General features: G+C 37.9%; 4 long non-coding RNA genes across 4 annotated transcripts; 1 reads left to right on the top strand and 3 right to left on the bottom strand.

Moving 5' to 3' along the window:
* Positions 1–1,509: 1,509 nt before the first annotated feature.
* Positions 1,510–9,036, top strand: LOC144060640 (uncharacterized). The gene is made up of 2 exons (XR_013295961.1): positions 1,510–8,549; positions 8,629–9,036. It is a non-coding gene; the product is annotated as an uncharacterized LOC144060640 (long non-coding RNA).
* On the bottom strand, positions 9,030–9,941 carry LOC144060641 (uncharacterized). The gene is made up of 2 exons (XR_013295962.1): positions 9,825–9,941; positions 9,030–9,436 (listed from the first exon to the last, which is right to left on the bottom strand). It is a non-coding gene; the product is annotated as an uncharacterized LOC144060641 (long non-coding RNA).
* A 950-nt stretch (positions 9,942–10,891) lies between these two features.
* LOC144060777 (uncharacterized) lies at positions 10,892–23,139 on the bottom strand. Its single transcript, XR_013296008.1, has 3 exons — positions 23,062–23,139; positions 22,582–22,624; positions 10,892–10,949 (listed from the first exon to the last, which is right to left on the bottom strand). It is a non-coding gene; the product is annotated as an uncharacterized LOC144060777 (long non-coding RNA).
* LOC144060775 (uncharacterized) lies at positions 16,778–19,703 on the bottom strand. Its single transcript, XR_013296007.1, has 5 exons — positions 19,598–19,703; positions 18,845–19,112; positions 18,526–18,680; positions 17,697–17,927; positions 16,778–17,149 (listed from the first exon to the last, which is right to left on the bottom strand). It is a non-coding gene; the product is annotated as an uncharacterized LOC144060775 (long non-coding RNA).
* Positions 23,140–25,021: the final 1,882 nt, after the last annotated feature.

The following is a 25,021-nucleotide window of genomic DNA, read 5'->3' as shown; positions in this document are numbered from 1 at the left end:
TAATTCTTCATATTAACCTTGTCGAAATGTTTTGTGTCCTTAGTAGAGCAGAAGGTATTTGATCTCGGTATAATCTGACCTAAACTGGGTCATATTATTTAGTCTAAAAAAGTTCCTTCTCAGCGTTTTGTGCGAAAGCACATTTAGCCCTTGAACCAGAATTTGTCTCAAAAACACACACACACTCCTTTGGCTGGTATACACTGATTGGTCCAAAATTCCTTGTTTTATTTGTACACGCACATCTCGGTCATGAAAACAGAATTAGTTTTGAAATAACACACACACACACACACTTTACTTTCTTCATCAGTCACGGCCACCGTAAATTTGGTTCAACTTGTTTGTGAGATTTTGCTATGGGAAAATCCTTCAACTATATAACACATTCTGTCTCAAAAACATCCACCTGACCTTGTTTACGCCATCTGCTCACGGAAAAGTACCAGAGAGTATGTTTAGTCTACAAATGAAAAGGAGGAGGTCTTTTTAACTATAAGAAGCTATTGTACACGTAGAAGAGTACATTTGACGCTCTGAAATCCCACGTTCTTTAAGTGATGAAATCAGAAGCTGTTGTATGTCCAGAGACTCTCTGTTTTTATTAAATCATTTTTGCAAAAGGTGTATTTTTCTTGCATTAAATCTATCTTCATTTTTGGAACACGCAAAGAGGACAAAATTCCTTCAGATGGTGACCCCCGACGTAGCGACGTTTTACAGCGGGGGCGTTCAGAGACGGGCAGAATTCCCTGGCCACATATTAATTACAGTAAGTGGACACTTTATCCACGTTTTAGGAATTCTGTCTGTTTCAGAACGCTGCGGCTGGTAAATTCGTCTTGTAAATTTATATTGAGGATGGAGTTTGTGTAAGAAAAATAGTGATAAATTTTGAAATCGTGTGGTTGGACGCGAAGTCCCAGATTTCGGATTTTACCACGGTGTTTGAAGTACACGTACGTGGTGACGTAAGCATTGTTTACGGAAATGCCGTCACGTTATTGGGAAATGCGCTAATATGAAATAAAGATGAAGTTGTATAAGTTGTTGAAGTTGAGAGGTAAATCAGTTTGAAAAGCATTTTGTTTTTACAAACTAAGATATGTGGAAAATTATATAATATATAAAGTTGAGGAAAAGTCGGCTTGAAAAGCATCTTGTTTTTACAAGCAGTAGATTCTTGGGTGATTAGAAATGGACCTTGAATGAAGTAAGTCGCCGAATAGATGCAGCAGAAAGTACGACTGCTGACTATGTAATCGGGACCGGCTCAACTTTTGTATGTGTTAAAGTTGAGGAAATGAAGTCGCCGAGAGACGCAGCAGGGAGGTACGACTGCTGTTATGTACTCGGGACACGCTCAACTTGTGTAAATCGGATTGACATAAAACGGATTTAATACGCCGTTTTAAGATTAATGCCAAGGTCTTTTGAATAATTGGTTATTGATATTCTTAGACAAGATATAAGATATATTTGCTCAACTCGTGTAAGTCAGGTTGGCAATAAGCGGAGTAAATACGCCGTTTTGTGATCAATCGCGAGGTCCTTGGATGATTGAATATGGATATTCATGGACAGATCTGTTCAGCTGACAGACAACAGAAAGATGAATGCGCAGATGAGGATATATTACCAGAGATTGGTACGTAACGTTACGAGGGGTTTCTGCACAATTGAATCGAGTAATTGTGAACAGACAGGCTATATTAGTCGAGAGACTGCTTCGTAATTGACTTAAAGCGGTATTTATTATTTTGAGAGAAGATCATGATATTTGTTGTGTATTATTTGTATGTGGTAGAATAGTCGACGTCATTGTTATTGTTTTTACGGGGGCGCAAAGAGCTATTTTGTCGACTAATTCTGTTATAAGTGAGACGTCACTGCATTAATAAATATTAATACGACTTAAATATAATATAATATAATATAATAACCTATAAAATACGTGAGTAAATAATTAAGACGAAACATGGACGCTCTATTTGAACTCGAAACACAATGGTTTGACCCGAATGGGCTTCCGTCGAACTTAGACGGGATGACGCTGGACAAACAAGTTGGAAACGCATGTGCTGTGGCTATTAGAAGTTTACCTACACAACAGAAACGGGAGAATAAAAAAAGAACTTCTCGACTGGATGCAAGACGGCTGTAGAAAAGGTTATTTTCCGCCATTACAATCTGAAATATGTCTAATCTCTTTGATGAAGAACGTTGAATTTGCGTGTGTGAAAAAACGTCACGAACTAGATGAGCTGGTACGAGACACATCTGTAATTTCTTCAAGTGGGAGAAAGGCCAGAAACGATCGAAAACTTGTTGACAAAATGATGAGTAATGCTAGAATGCTAGCTTTAGGTAGTTCTGTGAAAACAGCTCGTATGGTCGTGTCGCAAACGACTAGTAACAAAGAGGCTGATTTGCATGCTAAGCAACTAGCTTCACCGCCATATGGTACGCTGGGAAACCCGTTTACAAACTCGCCATATGCTACTCTTATACAAATGCTACGCGATGTACAAGCACCAATATTGACGGTAAACAGTGGAAATTTGGATGTGAATTGGACCGGTGATAATCGTGATACGACTGCCGAACGTCACTCAATCTCGCAAGCTTCTAATGCATTGGCGGCGGGCGTAACGGCATCCGTAAAACTGTTAAGTGAAAAATTAAGTGTACTATTGAATATGAGAGGGGATGCACAAGATAAAGTGGTTAGAGCGGCAGACTTTGGATTAGAACTGGCTAGACATGCGGAAATACCACAAAGGTTGCGCGAATCATGGCGTACTCTTGCTAAAGCAACTCGCTCGAATAAAAAAAATAATAGAGGTAATATACAAGCTCCAATGTTGAGAAAAGTCGATCCTGCTTCAGGGTCATCGGCTACGGTGTACAAATCCTACTCTCCGTCCGATTTAAGTGTGCTTTTGCAAAAACTTCCTCCAATGCCGTCTGGAGGAGAAAATTGGCTTGTATCTGTGCAGAGAGAAGTCATAGGTCAAAGTTTGACAGCGGGGGACATGCGTGCACTTTTAACTAATGCATGTCCTTTATCTCAGCTACACACGCTGATGGATGCTTCAGAAATGTCACTTTTGATGGATGATGAAGCATTAACACGTGAAAATTATGAGACACTATTTAAGACATTAGGCGAATTATTCCCAATCCCGGAGATTGTCATATCTGATTTGGTGTTCGCGCCAAAAGCTGATGAGGAAGCTGCTACCTTCATTGACCGTGCCCTTGTTGAATATTCATTAAAAACTGGACACCTGCCAACTGACTCTGCATTATATTCACAAGTTTTCAGAGCAGCTGTGCTGAAAGGAATTCCTAAGTCTGTTGTGCAGGCTTTGGACTCAAATCCAGATTTGCCCGGGGCAGACCATGCCAGGTGGTTGTCTCATCTTAAACATCATTTGAGAAGGTATGCAAAAAATATAGACTCAAAAACTAAAAAACACAAGAATACTGAATATCAACTAGCAATTATGCAATTGCAAACTTGATCAATGCTACAAATGTGGGGCAACTGGCCACTGGTCAAAGCGATGCCGACAGCAACCAGATGAAAATTGGAACAGAGGCCGCGGGCAGCAGAGAGGGCGGGGGAGCCCCTATCAAGATCAAGATGGTGGCCACTTCTATCAACAATATGGCCATGACTTCTATCAACGCCGTGGCCGCGGAAATAACTACCGTCAGAGGGGGCGGGGCCCACGTGCGCGAGCAATGTCACAACAATATCTGCCTTTTTCCCCAAATCAGCATTATCTGCCACCTGCCGGACAAGAACAGTTCCTGTCGCCTCCAGTCGAGCTACAGTACCCACCACCACCACCAGATGAACAACATGGGTTCCTGGCGCCACCTGGTGGACAGTTTCCGCAATGACTGGACACTCAAATCACATGTACAGGTCTGGATGAACCTATGATTGACATTTCAGTATGTGGGACTTCGTTATCATTTATGGTATATACTGGAGCTCGTCACTCTACCATTATGACACTGCCACCTGGAATATCCCTCACCACTGATGGCATTTCGCTGATTGGATTTAAAGGAGAGCAAGCTACTCTAAATCTAACAGCCCCAGCACATACACAATGCTTCACCCAAACATTTCTACATGCATTTGTGTACGCACCGAACTGTCCCGTGAATCTTATGGGAAGGGATCTTCTCGTAAAAACTGCTCCATTAATCCAGTGTGGGTCGAAAGGATTTACGCTTCAATTCCCAGATGGACATACCTATCACTGCACGGGTAACTCCGCCTCCAGTTTCCATTGGCACCTCAACAAGCTATGATATGTGCCACTTCAGATGTCTACTGGGCCAGAATTGACACTGATTCTCCGGGGTGGAAGGATGCTGAAAAGTTCTGGACAAAATGGACTACTTGGGTTCGTAACCTTCACTCGTACAATATGGTATCTGACTGCATCCATTGTGCTCTTTTTTATGACAGATGTGGTGATGAGGTATACAGTGAGGAGTTCCGTACGATTGTAGATAACGCCTGGGAATTGCGTATAGGTCATCTGTTCGCAGGTGGGCCCGGTGTGGCTTTTTCTGTGAATTTGACTGAAGAGCAATCCCGATGGTACAAAATGGCGGAGCCAGCTGATGAATCCGTGCTGGCGTGTTATCCTCATGTATCACTGATGGTGTCATCCCGGCACACAGCGAAAGACCTGGATCCATTTGTCCTGGCTTGCACAAGAGTTACTGACTGGCAAAACACTATACACACAGATTTACTATATTCCAAAACTCTTGATGCTTATTGGATTAAATCTGATATGTTTGCTTCCATGTCAATTTTAGAACATCAGCTTTTGGACCGCCACCACGGGAGGGAATCTTCTAACGGCGACCTTAAGGGTCTGCGTTAAATAATTAAGCGACATAATATAACTGTTAACATAACTAATTTTATGAGCCCTCATTTAAATCTCCTAGCTGACCGCTAGGTGTCACCCTTTATAAATTAATGACGCAGGTCAGTTTGAAAATTTTAGTTGCTGTGACTCATTTTGACCACTTGATGTCCCCCTTTTTCAAATTAAAAATGCCAACAGCCATCAATCTTTGTAATGAGGTCAAATAAAATGTTTTTATAAAAGGTAATGTTAATTGTGTGATTATTTTAGATTAAATAGTTTAGTCTCTACTCTTATTTTAATAATAATAATAATAATAACTAAAAACGAATAACTTGGATGGCAATTAATATGGAATAATTCTTTATATAGATGATTGTTTTTTCCCTTATGATTTTGTTTGTGCGCGAGAACATTGTTTAATAAATTTTAAATATCTTTTCAGAATCAGGAGACACACCCATTAAGGACAATTGGGGTCCCACCAAAGTGCTATATTCCGATCCTGGGTATGAAGTAATGTGTTAATTATAATTTAAAATGAGTTTTTTTATTATTTTTATTTTTTTCTCCCATGTTTATAAATAGGAAAATAATTTTAATCTCTCCTGAATATATTTAACCTTTGAATTCGACATTTGAAGTCTCATTACAAACAGACTGGGGAAGCTATCTGGAAGAATCACATTTTTGACATAATTTGAGGTGCTATGTAATTAAAAATCATTCCTGCTTTGACGTTTGACCAAAGGCTGACTTTACGGGCTGCGGCCTCCATTGAGAAAACATTAATTGAAAACTACACACTTATTAATTAACTATTTGTAAATTGTTAGAGTATATCTGTCCTATCTTATCCTAAGTATTATTTATGATGGTATGCAAAACATATTAAATTAAATATTGTAAACCATAACAAATATTGACATATAATTAGCAATTATTTAAAATTGTAAACTTTCATTGTTTTAATTATTATTTTTTTTAAATTATTTTTTATTTTATTTATTTTTTTAATTATTTTCTTCCCCTTTCTCAAAATTTTTTTTTTTTTTTTTTTTTAAAGGAAGTTTTTGTTTTAATATTTACTGACATGTTATAACCTAAATACTGTTGGGGCAGATTTTAATGTTTTCAGTCGAGTGAGGATTATTGGTCAGGGGTCATTATTTCAAAACAAAGTCAACGAGCGGGACACAGATCTCTTCAAAACAAAACTCCCACCAACGAAGACCACCAGAAGGGCGTGATGCAGCCATCATCACAAAATATACCTGACTCCACCTGCTCGGCCATGCCACTAACTGATGGACAACGGAAGTTCCTAGCGCCACCTGATGCCGCAATGACTGCACCCTGAACTCACATGCAAAAGTCTTAAATGAAAAACTGCTCCATATGCTCTGCACAAGCGTCCTTAAAGCATTCCTGCGTCCAGAACTGTCCTGTGCCTCGAGTTAGTGATACCAGACCATATTATGTGATACTGACTGTTTACACTGCACTCTATTTTTGACAGATATAAGGTGATAACATTTACAGTAAAACATTTCGTAAATATAATGAACTGATTGACAACATTATATACACACAGATTTATTACATTTTAAAAACGTTTGATGTCTATTTTGATTTGATCTGATTCGTTTATCTCTGTCTATTTTAAAACAGTCAGCTTTTTGGACAAACATCAACAAGGGGGACTAGCAAGCTTAATGATAACATTAAAACTAAGGGCAACTTTATGTATTAATAATAATTGATGAATTGGCTGAAAACTGAGATTCTTTGTAAAATTCATTGGCATAAGCTACAATATTTTTATAGTACAAAAGATAATACAGGTAAATTTCGTCTGGTTTCAGAAATTGAAAACAGCTAATATGAATACAGATAAGATACAATTTATTTCAATCTTAATTATTATATTTTACTTTTTAAGTTTGGTCTTCTAGTGTTTTCCCGAATTCTCTTTTGAAATTTAAATAGTTGCTTGGGACGCATTGTCGAATTTGCTGGTTAAATGTAAAATTTTCCCCTCTTTCTAAACAAAAAGCAAGCAAAAATTATTTACTGCAAAACTTTATATATTTGTCTGAAAAATTCTCTAAAGCGATCTTTTTCAGATGGGGGAATTATTGGTCGGTCTGGGTATATCGTCGCGAAGGACACAAACAGTCCATGTTAAATAAATAAATTTAAAATTAAAAGTTAGTCTTAATGCGATGATTATAGATAGTCCGTGAGAATGAATTTTACAGGAGGACAATTGGGGATTTCCTTGACTATGGAGAAGGAGTAAGTTTTGGCAGAGACGGCGAAAATAAGGTGAATATGTTCCATTTCTATTTCTATTTTTCCCCTGGGGCCCTGGGGTTAGATGTTATTTTTTGATTTTATTTGTTGACGAAAGTTGCATTTATGGCCGGAAGCACATCCATGCTATATCTATTACAATAAATATTATAATAAAACATTCCAATAATTATTACATTCTGTAAACAAAATTGGCCTCGTCAGATTTGAACTGGCTAAAGTTTTTCATTTTTTGCATTTAAGAATGTGCTCAGGTCATTAAAGTCAGCCAAAGGCTGGATCCTAATTGAATGTCACAACAAACAGATTTTTTTTTCCCACAGGAGAGGCCTACAGAACTTTACTAACATTTACTAACTCCTAACTATATAACACTACCAAAATGCTCTTTCAAAAAGAAGGGATGTGAATAAAAGTTTATTAGTGACTAAATGAAAATATTTTGCACCCAGATGAGGTGATGGAAGGGTCAATCTAGTCCAGTCCACGCGGCACCTGGTTCCACATCTGGCCTATCAGACCTGCCGGGTCCACTTTCTACTCACCCCCACCTTCAGGAGCCAGCCACCACCGGGAATCAACAGAGAGACCAGCCAGCTGCTCCAGTGACCAGACGTGCCAGCCGAGAGGCCATTCAACTGCTTCCAGTTTCCACCAGACGACCCGAGGATTACCCAATGGAGATAGGAGGAATGTGTCCCTTTTCCGGGCGTTCCAAAAAGAATGAGTCACACCCTGGGAAACAAATCCCAGCGACGAATCCCTGCATCTCTGGCAGTTGATGTGGGCTGAAGGATCCATCCATCCATTCCCTTGACCGCTTGTTCTCACAATGATTGTGAGGGTGCTGGAGCGTATCCCAACTGGCTTCGGGCAGGAGGCAAGGTGCAACCTGAACAGGTTGCCAGCCAATCGCAAAGCTGAAGGACTCGGTTTAAAAAAACAAAAACAAACGCAAGAACGAAAACAGAACTGACAAACGTCAACAAAATGTGTATATGTCTTCTTTAATTTAAAAAAAAGGGGGGGGGGGCACAATTACATTGACTTTACAGAATTGAACGTCTTTGGCGAGATGTCTACACAGCAGTCACTTGCCTCTACTATGCTGTGTTGCACCAAATGGAGGAAGATGATCTCCTGGACCTGTCCAGCAGTGTTCACCTTTTCTGCTGCCATTATGTCTTCATTCCTCGCTTATAAGCCCAGCTTGATGTTTTTAAAGATGGCTGGGACAGTCATCCCATGAGCAGCGAGGGAAATCGTACCCCAAACCAACTGTGGCACATGGGACTGCACTATAATTTGCAAGAGTCTAATGATGTTGTAAGTACTTTTAAAAATTTGGTAAGCAAAACTTACTTTAAACAGTAGACAATGATTATTTTTTTCATATCAACTACAGGATTTGAACATCCCCCTGATAAACTGGGAGAGTAGTGGTCTTGTGTCCAGCGACACCGACTCTTGTGTCTATGTGCCTGAAACTGACTGCCCTTTGACACCTCAAGAACTGTCTGGACTCCATGCTGCTGTGGATCGAGCAGGACCTTCTACATGCCTGGGAGTAGACCATTATTTGGCTGCAGTGAAATACATGCACAGTATAAACTATGTGTAGGGTCTAGCCAAGCGCTTCTGGGCTGTTATTTGTTTAAAACTGCCTGCACTAAATGACATTTTATGATTTAGTACTATATTAAGTTTGTATTTTTTTTTAAATTGCTTACACTTTAAGAAAACAACCTGTTAAAAGTGGAGCACATTCATTTACAGTAAATGCATATTTAAAAATAAACTATTCAATCAGCAAGCAGACTCTTTATTGACATTGACATAACAATTTGGTTCATTGATTGTGCTGCAAACTACACTAAAACGTTGATAGTTATTTGAATTGTCTTTTCGTACAAATGGACAATGAACTGTAATAAGAACCTATCTAGCGAAACATCAGAACTACATTATTTAAAGTAATGAAATAAAGATTTTGATCTATACCAAACCAAAACCAGTATCAGTTGTGGCTATGCAGTTCTTTAAATGGTCACTGAATTCTGTGTAATGGCTGTAGTGGCCAGGCAACTTTAAGTTTTGGAAGCATGTAGAAGACGTGGGATGTTCCGCTCTCACCACCTCCACTTTCATATCTGGCATGGGTATCTCCCATCCCACCCAGAACTTTAGGAGCCTTTTAAGATTCTCTTGAGACTCTAAAAAAAAGAAGAAAAAGTGAAATTAAGTTGTGCATGCAATTAAGTAACAATAATCAATTAGATTACAGTTTTTATAATTGTTTTTATTTTATTTATGTATTTTTTGGGGGGGTGAAAAAACAGGGGTTCTGCAACATCAGGGAAAAAAAGTGATCCCTGCTAGAGGATGATCATTTAAGAAAATCAAATCACAGATGTTCCTATAAATAACTGATTAAAATTCTGCCTTGTAGCAATATGTGTATGCTTATGCTTAATACTCATAATACAACTTGTGTTCATAAACAAGAAAAAATGGTTAAAACAAACTTTCAATTTTCAACCACATTTGAAAATCTGCATTTATGCATTACAAAATGTGTACAAATATCAACATGTAATTTACCTGTCCTCACAAACTGACGCAAGTACCCCATTATTCTACATCTACAGTCAACGGAGTAACCATCTTCATCGTCCAACCCAGATTCCTCAGGCCATTTGATTAGGTCCAAAACAACCTAGGACAGCAAATGAGACAACCATTATGGCACCATAGTTGGGATTGAACCAATTCATTCTATTTTACAATTTTCTCTCTAATTTATACAAATGGTCAATCCACACATGGGTGTTAATTGTGTGAAGGCTGATGTTGTGGTCTCAACAGCATAACAATGAAATCTGTATCCTGCTGAGGGAAACAACATGTGATTGTTGATTTCTCGTCAGGCTTTGTTCAAGGTTGGAATTGTTCACTGAGCTTTTACTATGCATAACTGTGATTTCCTACTGTGTGCCTGTTCATTGAACGCACCCTAAGTCCACTGCAATGCCAATGTTGTTGCATAGCTTACGTGGACGTCCAGCGAGCACTACACTTAATAAGCTTAATTTGTGCTTCATGCTTCTCCACGAGCAGTGCACGTCCAGCGAGCGCTTCAGTGCGTGAAGCTATCTTCCTGCGCCCTCTCGCAAACACTGGGAGACATCTATGAAGCACAAAAAGTTTTTAGTTAATGAACATTAAATTGTCAAGGATCTGTCAGTGACTCAAAGACAAATATATATTCTAAATATATTATATTTAATGCATTTTTTAAATTCAATGGTACAAAGTTGTTGTTTTTTAAAGCTACATACCACATGAGTACTCTCATTCTAAAATCGTAATATCGTTAACCAATGTAATATTGGCTTCCATTTTTCAAAAACAAGCTATCACATTGTAATGGTCACTTACCTCTGCATCTCTTGCTGCACTGTGCCTGGTCTGGCTATGACACTGCTGGTAGGCGTCATAGCTGCTGGTTGAACAGTGCGCTGGGATGTAGGTTGAGCAACAGGTGTAGAACTTGTGGTGCTTCCAAGCTGATGACTTAAGCAGTCTCGCAGCACACGGACTGCTGATTCCACATTTTGTGTATTCTGAAAATATAGAGATATGTGAAGGCTACATACAGCAATTAGACAGCTGGAACATGAGATTTTTGAGTGACTAAAAGGATGTGTTGTCACATGTGAAGAACAGCTGAAAAATGAAAAGATACATTAATTAAATAATTGTTTAATGGATCAAATACAAGACATTCCCAAAAAAGAGGGGGAAACAACCAACTACAGCACTACAAATCACACAAAAAGGCTCATCTCGATTGTCTTAATTGAAACATACAACTAGGAGCTCCAAGTTGTCCCTCAAATCTTTGGAAGCAACTCAAAAGATGTTCTTATGCAGCCGTTTTAAGGAGGGAGTAAATTGTTTTAAAGACACATCTTGGAACAAGGATGGACCACTGAAAAGATTTCATGGGTCAGCTTAAGTAACGGGTCCGCCGATAGATCCTCTAAGGAAGTCATATAGCTTCTTGATGTTCAGGTTTGAAAACCAGCTGGACTGTAAATAATCCTAAACTAATATTGCATTGTTTATTATACTGGATAGTATATCATATTTCAGATTTAATATACAGTAAATATTTTGTTGCAGTATGTCTGTTCTTTTTTGTGAAGTGTTTGATACTAATGACTTAATTATATGGGTGTTAAAAAAAAAGATTCAGCAATATATCACGAAATTACAGCGCACAGCACAATTCTTGAATCAATTTGATATGCGGCCGAATCTATTCTTAAACCCAAATTTTTTTAATGGAGATATTCAACCAAACGTCTTACTTTAGGGTTAGGGTTCATACGTTAAACATGGAATAATGTTATATTAATGGACATTAAGCCTTAATATTTTATTTCAATGCTGTTCAAACATCAAACAGATTTCAACAGATTGTTTGTTAAATACAGTGGCTCACAGTTATGAGCCTGAAGTTTAGTATTAGTAAAGAAATAAATGTTCATACTAATCTTACAGTGTACACGTACAAGTTTACTGATGAGTATTTTCTAAATTTGAGTTAAAAACAAACAAACACACGCAATAAACAACTTATAGATTTGTATCAGGATTAATTGGTATTGAATAGAATCGTGACCTATGAATCATGATACGGATCAAATCGCCACGTACTAGGCAATTCACACCCCTACTTAATTACACTGGCTCATGATTACCACATCTAAGAAAGTGATACCACCTACGCCTGAGGTATTTGTCAAATGACACAATCAAGGGATGACGTCTCATTTTCCTGAATTATTTACAAAAGGCCAGTTTTTTTTTTTAAAGGTTGGTTGGGTTATTCGAAATGCTTGTACTGTTTAGTGTAACAGTAGTAGTAGTACGGCATCATAACTGATCAATTAATATTAAAAATGGAAACTCTCATTAGTCCATTAGTTATGTAACTATTATATATATATATATATATATATATATACCATATATATGCTATACATATAAACTTGCTACCGGTAACTCCCCTAAATTAAACTACATCAGGCTCACAACTTTGCATTTATTCCATATCCTTGATATCAGACAGTAGTGTTTCCTAACTAGTGCACTCTTTGTCAGAACTAGGTGGACATTCAGCCATACTAGTTATGCGCTTTGTCGTACTACTTGTACAAAAACACTGACATGTCACCCATTTTCTGCAACTTGTGCGACTTTAATCCAACTAGTGGTGACACAAGTCTAACTAGTGACACATATAAGCATGCATGTAGTGCCAAAGTCGCAGCTAGTCGGCTTTTTTATGCACTAGTTGCCCAGTGGACCAAACAAGTAATGTTCAAAGTCTTACTAGTTAACTAGTAAGGCACAAAAGCTCTAACATGTTTACTAGTTGACCGTGAATTATTCTAACTTGTTAACTAGTTACCTCTGATTTGCTGCACTAGCTTACTTGTGAGAGCTGAAATACCTACTTGTTAACTAGTGAATGACAAAACACTGACATGTTAGCTAGTGAAAGCCTCTTAAAGACTACATGTTGAACTAGTGACACTCAAACGTTTTTACTAGTAAACTAGTAATGCCCAAAATTTTCACTAGTTACACTAGTGAGACATTTTGACTGAACTAGTTCAACTAGTGAGGTCTAAAATGTTCACTAGTAGAACTAGTGGATGCCAACATGCTCACTAGTCAACTAGCGTTACAGTCTTTTGAATTTGTTAGGTAGCTATGATGCCCAAATGTTCACTAGTTGAACAAGTGAAAAACAAATTGCTCACTAGTGGCACTAGTTACGCTAAATGCTAATCAGGAGGCCGGACAATGCCATAAGTGGGTAACTCCTATTGGCTCTCTGATCAGAGCTCAACCCAGGAAAATTTTAACCCTGTAAAGCCTGAATTTGAGCTTCCACAGTCATTTACTGCCCCTTGCATCTATTCAAAATCAACACAGAGCAGTCATTTACCACTTTATATGCTATACTAAATAAAAAGCAATCCAGTGCAACAGTTCTGAAATAAATTTGCCCTTCTTGAGGATTTGAATGGTCATTTGTTGTTAAATCTGTTCAAACTGGTGGTGGTAGCAAATGCATCATGATTGGCTGATTGGTTGTCCGAAGTCACGCAGATCTTGTCTGGTGCATCCTGGGTAATGTAAGCGGAGTAAGAACACGTCTGGACGAATAAGTGTTCAAAGTTAATTGTTATCTTTATTCCTTAAAATGTCCACTAGAGGGCAGCATGTCAACATGCACACGAGGATGTCAACATGCACACCGTGCAAGTTACATGTTAACAAGTAAGCTTTTATTGAGCGTACATGTTAACATGTAAGCTTTTATTGAGTGTACATGTTAACATGTAAGCTTTTATTGAGTGTACATGTTAACATGTAAGCTTTTATTGAGTGTACATGTTAACATGTAAGCTTACATTGAGTGTACAAGTAAGCTTACATTGTGTACATGTTAACAAGTAAGCTTACATTGAGCTTACATGTTAACAAGTAAGCCTTTATTGAGCATACATGTTAACAAGTAAGCTTACATTGAGCTTACATGTTAACAAGTAAGCTTTTATTGAGCGTACATGTTAACATGTAAGCTTACATTGAGTGTACAAATAAGCTTACATTGAGCTTACATGTTAACAAGTAAGCTTTTATTGAGCGTACATGTTAACATGTAAGCTTACATTGAGTGTACAAATAAGCTTACATTGAGCTTACATGTTAACAAGTAAGCTTTTATTGAGCGTACATGTTAACATGTAAGCTTTTATTGAGTGTACATGTTAACATGTAAGCTTACATTGAGCTTACATGTTAACAAGTAAGCTTTTATTGAGTGTACATGTTAACATGTAAGCTTACATTGAGCTTACATGTTAACAAGTAAGCTTTTATTGATTTGTGCAAAGAGCCCATACTGTGCATTACAGTAACATACCGAAAAGCCCCTGCGTTGACCACCTTCAAAATAAAAGCTACTCAACACCTGGTTTACGGTTGAAAAAGAAAAATCATTAAAAAAGTCAAGGTTTGTGGCCAGGACCGGACCAGTTCTACAGGACACTGCACCACCCCAGGTGTTCAACGAAAAAAGCACTTTGACCAAAATCTGATGTTACATTTTAAAATAAAAGTCATTTGAAATTTAGACTATTACTGCTGATTTCAATAAATCCTTAAAAATTAAAAGTTTGTTATCCTAGGACCGGGCCAGTTCTACAGGACACTACACCAACCCAGGTATCCAACCAAATTTCTTTCATGTGATTTACTGGCTAGTCCTGGACCACAGCACTCGCTCAAAGCAGGTAGGATATGCTCCAGCTTAAAGAATATAAGCTTGTCGAAATGTCGTCAGTTAACAACCAATTCCTGTTAGGATGACATTACATATATAATGGCACAGGTATTTTAAAACATATATATACAATACAGGCCAAAAGTTTGGACACACCTTCTCACTCAATACATTTGATTATTTTTCATGACCATATACATTGTAGATTCTCACAACTAACAAACACATGTGGAGTTATGTAAAAATAATAAAATAAACACAAATAAAAAGACACCCTTTTCTCTGATTACTTTTTTGCACATTCTTGGCATTCTCTCGATGAGCTTCAAAAGGTAGTCACCTGAAATGGTTTTCCAATAGTCTTTAAGGAGTTTCCAGAGGTAAGAGTATGCAGAAAAGAAACCAGAGCAAAGGATGGCTATTTGAAAGAATATCTAATATAAAACATTTTTTCAGTTATTTCACCCTTTTTTTAAGTACATAACTCCACATCAGTTCATACATAGTTTTGATGCCTTCATTGAGAATCTACAAAGTAACCAGTCACGAGAATAAAGCATATACATATATTCAAACAGAACGTGGCACATCCAAAATTATTCTTACCCTTCTGAAAAATCAATAGAAAAAGCCTTTATTGGCTATTACAACAAATGAAACACATCCTATAGTTGCTGATCAGCTTTTTGCATGACTCGGCTGATATTTTTGCCTATTCATTTTTAGCGTCGAGCTCTTCTTGTCCTCACACTGATTTTTAGTTGCCTTTGCAGATTTTCAACTGAATTCAAGTTTGGATTCTATGGGCAAAACGTTTTTTGTCTGCAAACCGTTTCTTAACCACTTTGCTGTGTGTTTTGGCATTTTGTCATGCTAAAATGTCCACATATTAAAAATTTGCCGAGGGGTTTGAATAATTATATATACACTACTCACAAAAAGTTAGGGATATTTGTCTTTCAGGTGAAATTTATGGAAAATGTAAAAAGTTCAAGCTACAATGATATCAATACATAAATGTAGGACATTTTGAGTGGTTCCACCACACTGGAATCCCTCTCTAAGTAGAACGATGCACTGGTGATTTCCTCATCTCAAACAATTGATTGAAACAAAAAATAACAACAATGGTGGGTACCCCACTACCAGAAATTTTAACGTCTCAATAATTCACCATGTGCCCTTGAGCATTAATTACAGCTTGACAACGACATCTCATGCTGTTCTCAAGTCGACTCATTGTCTGCTGAGGCATGGCATCCCACTCTAATTGAAGGGCATTGAGGTTTTGGAGTCTCCAGCCTCAATACGGCGACTCTACTGATCCCACAGCTTTTCAATAGGATTCAGGTCTGGAGAAAGTGCAGGCCTTTCCATTTGAGGTACACCAGTCCCAACAGCCGTTCCGTGACGATGCCACCTCCATGAGCTGGAGCAATGTCGTTTGTGAATTTCGCCATTAAGCTCCTTCTCAGAGAACAAAAACTTGTGCAAAAAGTACTGAAACATTTGACAGTTGAACATGTGCATTCAAAAGCATAGGAAAGATCACATTAAGTTAACCTGTGAAGGTTTGAATGCATTTTAGGCTTGTCCTGAAATTTCACCCAAAAGCCAAATATCCCAAACTTTTTGTGAGTAGTGTATATAATTTTGTGTAAAACATCATCCAAGATTTTTATTTTTAATCCACTGTGATAACTTCCGACCTTTTGACAGATGCTAATTTGGGGAAAAGAAAGTATATTGTGACCTTTATAAATCTTTATATCCGTAAATTTTCATTTTCTTGGGAGTTATTGTAGCTTTAATTAATTCATTAGATATTCCAGATTCATCAATATGAAGAGCCCCTCCCTTTGGACCATGGCAGTGAACAGTGCACGGAATCATCGTATGTGCCATCCAATGCTCTTTGTCAGAGGAAAGACTTGCTGCACTACAGCAAATAAATCCAACCTCTTATTCCTTCAAATCTGGTCAGGACATCTTCTTGCAGGCTCTCAAAGTTGCGGTCTAGTGGGCAATCAAGGAAGGTGCAGATTGGTCCAAATAGACATTACATTTGTTAATGTCACAAATAAAAATACATTCTTGTGCCAAGCAGTTTCTCTTTTATTTATATAAACAAAAACTGCATATTAATTTTCCTATCAACAATAGCCATTTGCAGTTCAGTTAAAAACAGTTAATGTGGAACAGACTCTGAGACAGATCCTTGTGGGCCTGCACCACCTCAGGAACGGAGGAGGCAAAACATTTTTGACAGAACATAAATGTAGCCCACTGCCTGACTGACAATGATTACACCTTTCCAAAACCGAAAGAGTCTTTCTTCTATTGCCCGGGAAAGCATCCGATGCAGTTCGTCCTCCTGAGTAACACCTCTTGGCAGGTACAAGCACATCATGCAAGTTGATGCATAGGGCAAACGGCGCATGCCCTCATTGTTGTTCGTAGAAGCCGATGCAGAGTTTGCTCTGAAAGCCAAGTGCAGGAACTTCATCTGCTCCAGTGATAAAAATCAGGAGGTCTTCGAATCTCATTTGAGTTGTTTTGTCTGCCGTGAAAAAAGGGGGAAAAAAGTGACATCTGCATTTTGCTGGCATAGAGCCAAAACCTTTTAACTCCAAAATAGCATGTTTGTACAACTACTAGCATTGCATCACAATAGAGAGTTAGCTAGCCATTTTTAAGACTTGAGGTTGATCAACAATTTGTAAAAATAACACCCACACGTGTGGATTGACCAATAGTAGTGATTTTTTTTTATAAAAAATATTAAATTTACAAAATTGTGACTTAAGAGGTTTTGGCCCAATGCCTGCTATTTGTTTATAAAGTCAAATTTAAGATCTGGACTGTATATATTGTATTTCACATTGGCCTTGTGTAAGCAATGTAAGGTATGTGAACATACATGAAAATAAAGTTATATTTGATTAAATTACATTTTGTAAGCACTCGTTTTGGTATGTGCACTGTCTTCAAATGGCAAAACATCTCACAATAACAATTTGTGGTATATCAAAGTATATTTTAAGCATGACATTTTGTTTGTGTAGGGCATTATATTGTATATTTGGTGCTACAAATGCTTAAGATACCTTCAATCATATTTAAAATCATTTCCCAGCTGTAGATGGTGTCCTCCTCTGCCTGCCGATGGTTGGTTCCTCTGCTACTGTAATTATAAGTGAGGAGGGCTTTGAAGGCTGCCTTTGACAGAGGTTCATGCATGTTGGTGAACAAAGGCAAGAAGGCAATCCAGTTTTGCTTGACAATGTCCCACAACTTTCCGAATGCGTTCATTCCCTCTGTGAACTGGTGTATATGATCTATAAGACAACAGAAAGAAACCATGCATTTGGAACATTAAAAAAAAAGAATGAATAACTGGGCCAAAATTCATGACTGTATTGTTTGTATGTAATAACTTTATTTTTACGTCATAATTATCTGTTTATATTGGCTTGGCATTTTAGCATTCATGACCAGGACAGAAAGAAAACAAAGTCCCTATACTTGAACCTTTAAAAAATTTAATTACATCGCTCTCTACTTTTGTAAATGACAAACAAATGTCCAACTGTTGCTCTTCTGGGAGATTGTGTCTGTCTCTGTAATTTGTAACAGTAACATTATAATTTTTTTATTGGTAATTTGTGACACGCGGTTGTATTATTGTTGATACTGTACCATCAAACTGTCCCAAAAAAAGTATGTATATTAGTTATTGATTCCCAAAAAAATTGCAGTCCAATATTATTTTATTTATGTTTAAAATTTCAAAATATAAGCTACTAAAGGCAGGGTCAGTTTAATATAGACACATCATTTTGTAAGTAGTAGTATACTGTAAATTCATGTTTTGGAGTGGCACTGTTTCATAGTGTTTAAAGATGTGAATCTTGTTTACTTTGCATATGTTTTTACCTGAGAAAGATGTAGTGCTTTACCACATATGCATAGATTTTTGGTATGTCTTCAACATGAGCATTGAATATTCCTGGGATGCCACACTCAGAAATCCAGTCCCCTAAGTCATGGCGGAGTGTTGTCATGTCCTCGGTTGTCTTGCACTGTTGAATCTTAGAGAGAAACATGAGCGGGAACAATGCTGCTCAGTCTCAGATTGACCTTTGATTTTTTTTCCACCCATAGAATTAAATGCAACAACTGGTGGCAGATTTATTATTATTATTATTATTTTTTACAAATCTCAATACATGTTTACATGATAACCGTTAAGTACCCTCATGACTTTGCTTTGCACATCTGGGTCAGGCAACACATTCCAGTCAAACTGCTCCAGTGCTGGCTCCTGGCCGCACATCAACTGAAAGAGGCAAGGATCCAGGGCCTTGATGCATGGACCACCATGAGCAACTGACCAAGCAATAAGTTTGCCACCTCTGAAATATTTTTGCTGGTCAAGAGCTTTTTGGTCATAACTAAGAAAGACCTGACCGGCCTTTCCCTCAAAAATTCCAAGAGAGGTCTGTACCTCTATCATCAGGAGTCTAGGAAAACAAAAAAAAGAAATTAATTAAACTTCCGAACTGCTTATGCTCACTAGGGTTGCAGACATGCTGGAAGCCATCCCAGCTGCTGACTTGGGGTCCCTGGAAAACAATAATAATTTTAAAAAAAAATCTAACAATATTATTTCAGTACTGGTTCAACAAGTTTATACATTTTTTAAATCTGTCTATCTATCTAATTGTGCTATTTTTTATTTATAATTTGATTTGTTATAATGCGTGTATGCAAAAGTTTGTTATGTCTGTGTTTGTGCAAGAGGATACCTCATGATAAAAACGTCACTGGCATAAAGCTGCCAGAATGTAGTTAATATATTTTTTTAAAAAGCACTTACTTTTTGTTTTGTTTTTACGCTACAATACTGCACAACCAACGAAGCAATAATACACATAGATTTTCTGCATACACAAAAAATAAAACACAAATGCAATCTCACTGTGCAAATCAATAATGTGTGCATTACCCAAACCAATTCTGGTTAGTTGACAGGATTGTGAAGCCGATGGAACAGCGAGATGATCAGCATTTGGCAACAGAAAGAGCCTTACTCTCCAGATTGCATTTGTTCCTGTATTAATAAGAATGTGTTAATGAGATGCAATTATCAGTAGCACATTCGGCAAAATGGGGTATCGTAATCTCATCATGAAACTATACAAATACAGTAGATTATGGGACGTGGGGTAAAAAATAAATACATTTAAGTTCCGTGACGACCATCTGGGGTGGGCGATGAACATTCTTAAACATGTGCTCAAGAATTTTCAAAAGAACACTTTTTTTTCACGCCAAATGTTGCAAATTAATCAAATACTGGTCCACTAAAGAATCAGTTCCATGGCTCAAGACTGCTTTTTTTGCCCCTAAAACACCGTCACCGCAAATTTCTTTGAAATATCGTGCCATTATTTTTAGGCAATATCACCCACCCCTAATTGACAGACAGTCTTAGAGTAGCTAGCCGGCTAGCTGTAAGTAGCACTAATTGAATTAGCCATGTGAAAAAGTTAGCCAACCTGTCGTCGTCGTCGTCGTCGTGCGTGCTCTTCTGCGTCTCCGAAATGTGTTCCTTGTGGCTCGCAATAAGTTGTTTCCATTCATCTGCGCCGCCAGTTCTCGTCTTGCAACATCTAGTGCATTCCAGACGCGACTAATAACTTCATCAAATCCACTTTCTGAGGCAGATTCAGGTGAAGACCCGCTCATGTCAGCAATCAGCAGGAGGCCCGCCAAATAACTTTGTTGGATACGCATACTGCCACCCACTGGTCACTCTTTGTCCATGCCTGTATACTGCACTGTATCAATACAGTGCAAAAGTACTTATCCAGTTATTTAAAAATAAAACAAACTGAAAACAGCCATAATGCTTATTTAGTTTACTGGTAGGGGCGAGATGAATTAAGCATGTGTTGTTGTTGTTTTGTTTGTTTTTTTGTAAATACAGTTGATTTTCTTTACATTTATTGCGGTCCAGGCACTTAAGGGTTAAAGCTTCAAGACATCTAATTTGAATACCGACCAATCAAAGTTCTTGTCCCGCCTGCTACATTTGCATGCAGTCCACTAGTGAACGTGTTGGCGTTTGAGTCGCATTCAAGACGTCTATGGTCTATTGTTGCATTTTGCATGTTGACATGTAAGGGCCAAATGTCCACTGGTATCACCAGTTGCGTTTTTTCTTACCTTAGTGGTTCACTTGTAAGGTTTAAAATTGATTACTAGTTAACTAGGAAGGCATAGAATGTCCACTAGTTACACTAGTTGGGATCTTCACAACCTTACTAGCTGACTAGTGAGGTACAAAATGTGATCTAGTGAACAAGTAAACGCAAATATACCCACTTGTGGCACTAGTTGGGCTCGTTTTGACCTCACTTGTTAACTAGTGAATCACTTGATTTCTCTCTTGCAAGCTAAACATCCGGACTGAGTCACTAGTTAAAAAGTGACACTGATGTTTATTTAACTAGTTAACTAGTGGAAGGCATTTTCTTTCACAAGTCAGACCAAGAAATGAACTTGTACAAGATTTGACAGAACACGTTAGACATTTTTCCTACATGTTGGGCATGTCTTTTAACTAGTGGACCCTTATGTAGCACTGGTAAGCAACTGTGCCCAACGAGTACAACAAATATCTAACATGTAGTGAATTTTGTTGCACTAGTTGATGTTTCTAGTATAATAGGCGTCTTTTACATCATACTAGTTTAACAAAAATGCTTACTAGCTGACATGTGCGCACAACTAGTGAACTTGTGAAGTGTTGTAACTGGCAAACATGTCAACAAGTAAAATGTAATTATTTTCACTGGTTAAGTAGTTGTGTGCACATGCCAGCTTGTGAGCATTTGTGTGAAACTTGCACAGTCAAAGTCTGTACAAGTTCAGTCTTGAGGCCGACACGTGAGACAAAATACCTTCTACTAGTAAACTAGTGATCAGAAAATATGTGTCACTAGTTTACTAGTTACTCACTCTGTACGCAGATAGTTTACTTGTAGGAAAACACGTGTTTCACTAGTTAGCAAGTGGCATCATAAAGACCCCAACTTGTGTAACTAGTGGATATCTCTGCATTTACCAGTTAACTAGTGAACATTTTGAGCCTCACTAGTTAGCTTGTAAGGTCCAAATAGATGCAAGTAGTTGTGTAGTCTGGGTTTCTGCATTCACTAGTTAACATGTATCCGTAATAAGCATCCACATGCTAACAAGCTCCAATTCCTCAGGACAACTTGTAAACTAGTGTAAAACGTGCAATTAAAGGGGGTGGGATAATGACAAAATCTGAATCTTGATTGGTGTATTTTAACTGCAGAGCCAATAGGAATCCTGGACGCACGTCGGCCCCACCTCCTCATTAATTTTTGGAGTGTAACTAGTTTACTAATGAGCATGTTGGCATCCACTAGTTCTACTAGTGAACGTTTTGGACCTCACTAGTTGACCTAGTTCAGTCAAAATGTCTCACTAGTGTAACAAGTGGATATTTGGGGCATCACTAGTTAACTAGTAAAACAATTGCGTGTCACTAGTTCAACATGTAGACTTCAAGAACCGTTCACTTGTTAACTTGTCAGTGTTTTTTCTTTCACTAGTTAACTAGTGGATGTTTCAGCTCTCACAGCCTAACTAGTGCAAGGAAATCATAGGACACATGTCACTAGTGAGAAGAATTCACGTTTGACTAATTAACATGTTGCTGAAAATGAGTGACTAGTCAGAGTTTCTGTGCAACTAGTATGACAAAGTGCATAGCTAGTGTGGCTAATTGTCCAACTAGTGCTGGCAAAGACTGCACTAGTGAGAAACACTACTGTCTGATATCAAGGATATGGAATAAATGCTCAAAGGGCTTGCCATACTGGTGAACTATATGTCGACCACCCACTTAACAAAAAAAAAACATTAATGTCAAGACAGTAGCGATATTCCGCTCACCTGCTGCTGCAGCGAAGAGCTGTTGCTCTGATCGGTCATTTTTCTAGAAGGCAAAACAAGATAAAGTACACTATGGAGTCAAATGTGTACATACATAACATCGATTCGGTGCATCTTCCCTGCAGTACCTGTCAAAGGCGCATATGTCAGCGACATGAATTCGTTTGTTAGCCAGCTAACTTAATACAATAAATAACAATTTTAACCAACACAGGGGAGCAGCGCACTGCACCATTCTTGGCATATAATGAAGTAGTTTAGCTGTTCATTGTTGTCATATAGCCACAGTATTCCAAAGCATGAGATGCAATTAAGTCCGTTGCGCCAGAAATGACGATAACGACTAGACTGCTTTAGCATGAAATCAAATGCCAGCTAGCTAGAAAGCGAAATATGTGATGCTAATCATAAAAAACTGGTTGGATGACCAGCGTTTAAACAACAATATTTGAAAGAATGATGAAGTAACATAATACTTACCTTGTAATACCAGAAACCAAAAGAGACTGTAGTCTTCTTAATTGTATGTGGTTGGCGACGATGTGTCCTGCTTGTATCCTTCCGCGAGTCCCGCCACCGTCTTTCGCTAAACCAATGAGTTTGCGCTTCAGTCCGCTCAAATCCTTCTCACTTGATTGGTCAAAACAACCACCTATTGCACCAGAGCCCGCCCCTTCTCTACGAGTACAAATCACAGCGCTCTACAAATACAGTACAAATCAATCTGCCCCATTGCGGGCCGTAAATCATCGCGGTACATTTGGTGCAAAACTCACGTCACTGGAAAGCAGCAGAAAAACCACTTGTGACACCTAGTGGCGACTTCTTTGACTACAAGTTGTCATTTCTACAAGTACAAATCACAACTTTTACAGATACAAATTTACACTTTCAGTACAGGTACAATTTTTTTTTTGTAGAGGTACAAATCATGACTTTTACAGGTACAAATTTGTTTTTACAGATACACATTTTTTTTTACACATACACATTTTTTTTTACAGGTACAAATTTTTATTACAGATACAATTTTTTTTTTACAGGTACAAATTTTTATTACAGATACAATTTTTTTTTTACAGGTACACATTTTTTTTACAGGTACAAATCATGACTTTTACAGATACAAATTTAGACTTTTTTTACAAGTGAGTTTTGCACCATAGTTACCTCCATAATATTGTGTTTGTGGAATATGAGTAGGCAACCAAATTCACCCGTTTTTATCCATCTTAGGGGGGCATTCATTTTGCCACTTGTCGACTGAAAATGACATCACAGTTGCTCAAGGCTCAGGCAACAACCAATCACGGCTCAGCTTCAGAAAAGAGGTGAGCCATGATTGGTCGTTATCTGGGCCCTAAGCAACCGTGATGTCAGCATCAAGTTGCAAAAAGAGCCCCCCCCACCGAGGGTGGATTTTATGGCTTTATTCAAAACGCAATATTAATCAGAATTCCGTGTTTACTGTTTAGATTAGTGGGGCTCCAAAGAACGTTTAAAGAACATTTTGGGGGTGGCTTCACCTTTAATTAAATAAAAACAAAAACTGTCAAAAAATATATCACCTATAAATATCTATTAAACAATTAAATAGAAGACTGACAACATTACCAACTGTCAATACTGAATATTGCATTACACTAAACTGAATGTTTATGCGTTTAGTGAGACAATTACTTCACTGAGAAACAACTGTTGTGATCAAGCTGTTGTTTTGCATTAATGCTACTTTTCAATTATGTTTTGAAATCCCACGTACGGCCACATGTGCCTTCGCATCTGCTGTACCATACCCTCATTTGAGAACCACTGACTGAGCTAGATCATAGGTCTCAAACTCAGGTCTTTGAGGGCCACATTCCTGCATGTTTTCCATGTCTCCATGTTCCAACACACCTGATTCAAATGATCCAATTAAGATTTGCAAAAAAAACTAATCATCCAGATAATTTGATTCAGGTGTGTCAGAGGAGGGGAACCTCTAAATCATGCAGGACTGTGGCCTTCAACGACCTGAGTTTGAGAGGTTTTCCTCCTCCAACACACCTGAATCAAAAAATCAGGATCATTATCAGGTTTCTGCAGAGCTTGCTGATGAGCTGATCCTTTGAATCAGGTCTGTTTGAGGAGGGATACAAACATGCTGGACTGTGTCAGCGGCCCCTGAGGGCCGGAGTTTGAGAACTTTGATTTAGATATTAAAAATTATGTATAGGCCTACTATCATTTTATGAAATGTGAAATTATATTGGACACACACATCTATACAGTACTACAATTATAAGCATGCAAAGGCCAATAAATCTTTATTAAACAATGGATATCAGCATCAAAATGTTGTTTAGTTTGTCTAACAGCGTCAGCAACCTTTCCTGTCAAAAGAGACATTTTAGGCCAAAAATAAAAAATAAAAAATCTGTCTGGAGCCGCAAAACAT

The sequence above is a fragment of the Vanacampus margaritifer genome, chromosome 11 (assembly GCF_051991255.1).
Source record: "Vanacampus margaritifer isolate UIUO_Vmar chromosome 11, RoL_Vmar_1.0, whole genome shotgun sequence".
Classification (NCBI taxonomy): Eukaryota; Metazoa; Chordata; class Actinopteri; order Syngnathiformes; family Syngnathidae; genus Vanacampus; species Vanacampus margaritifer.
This window is presented reverse-complemented; position numbering and strand designations above follow the sequence as displayed.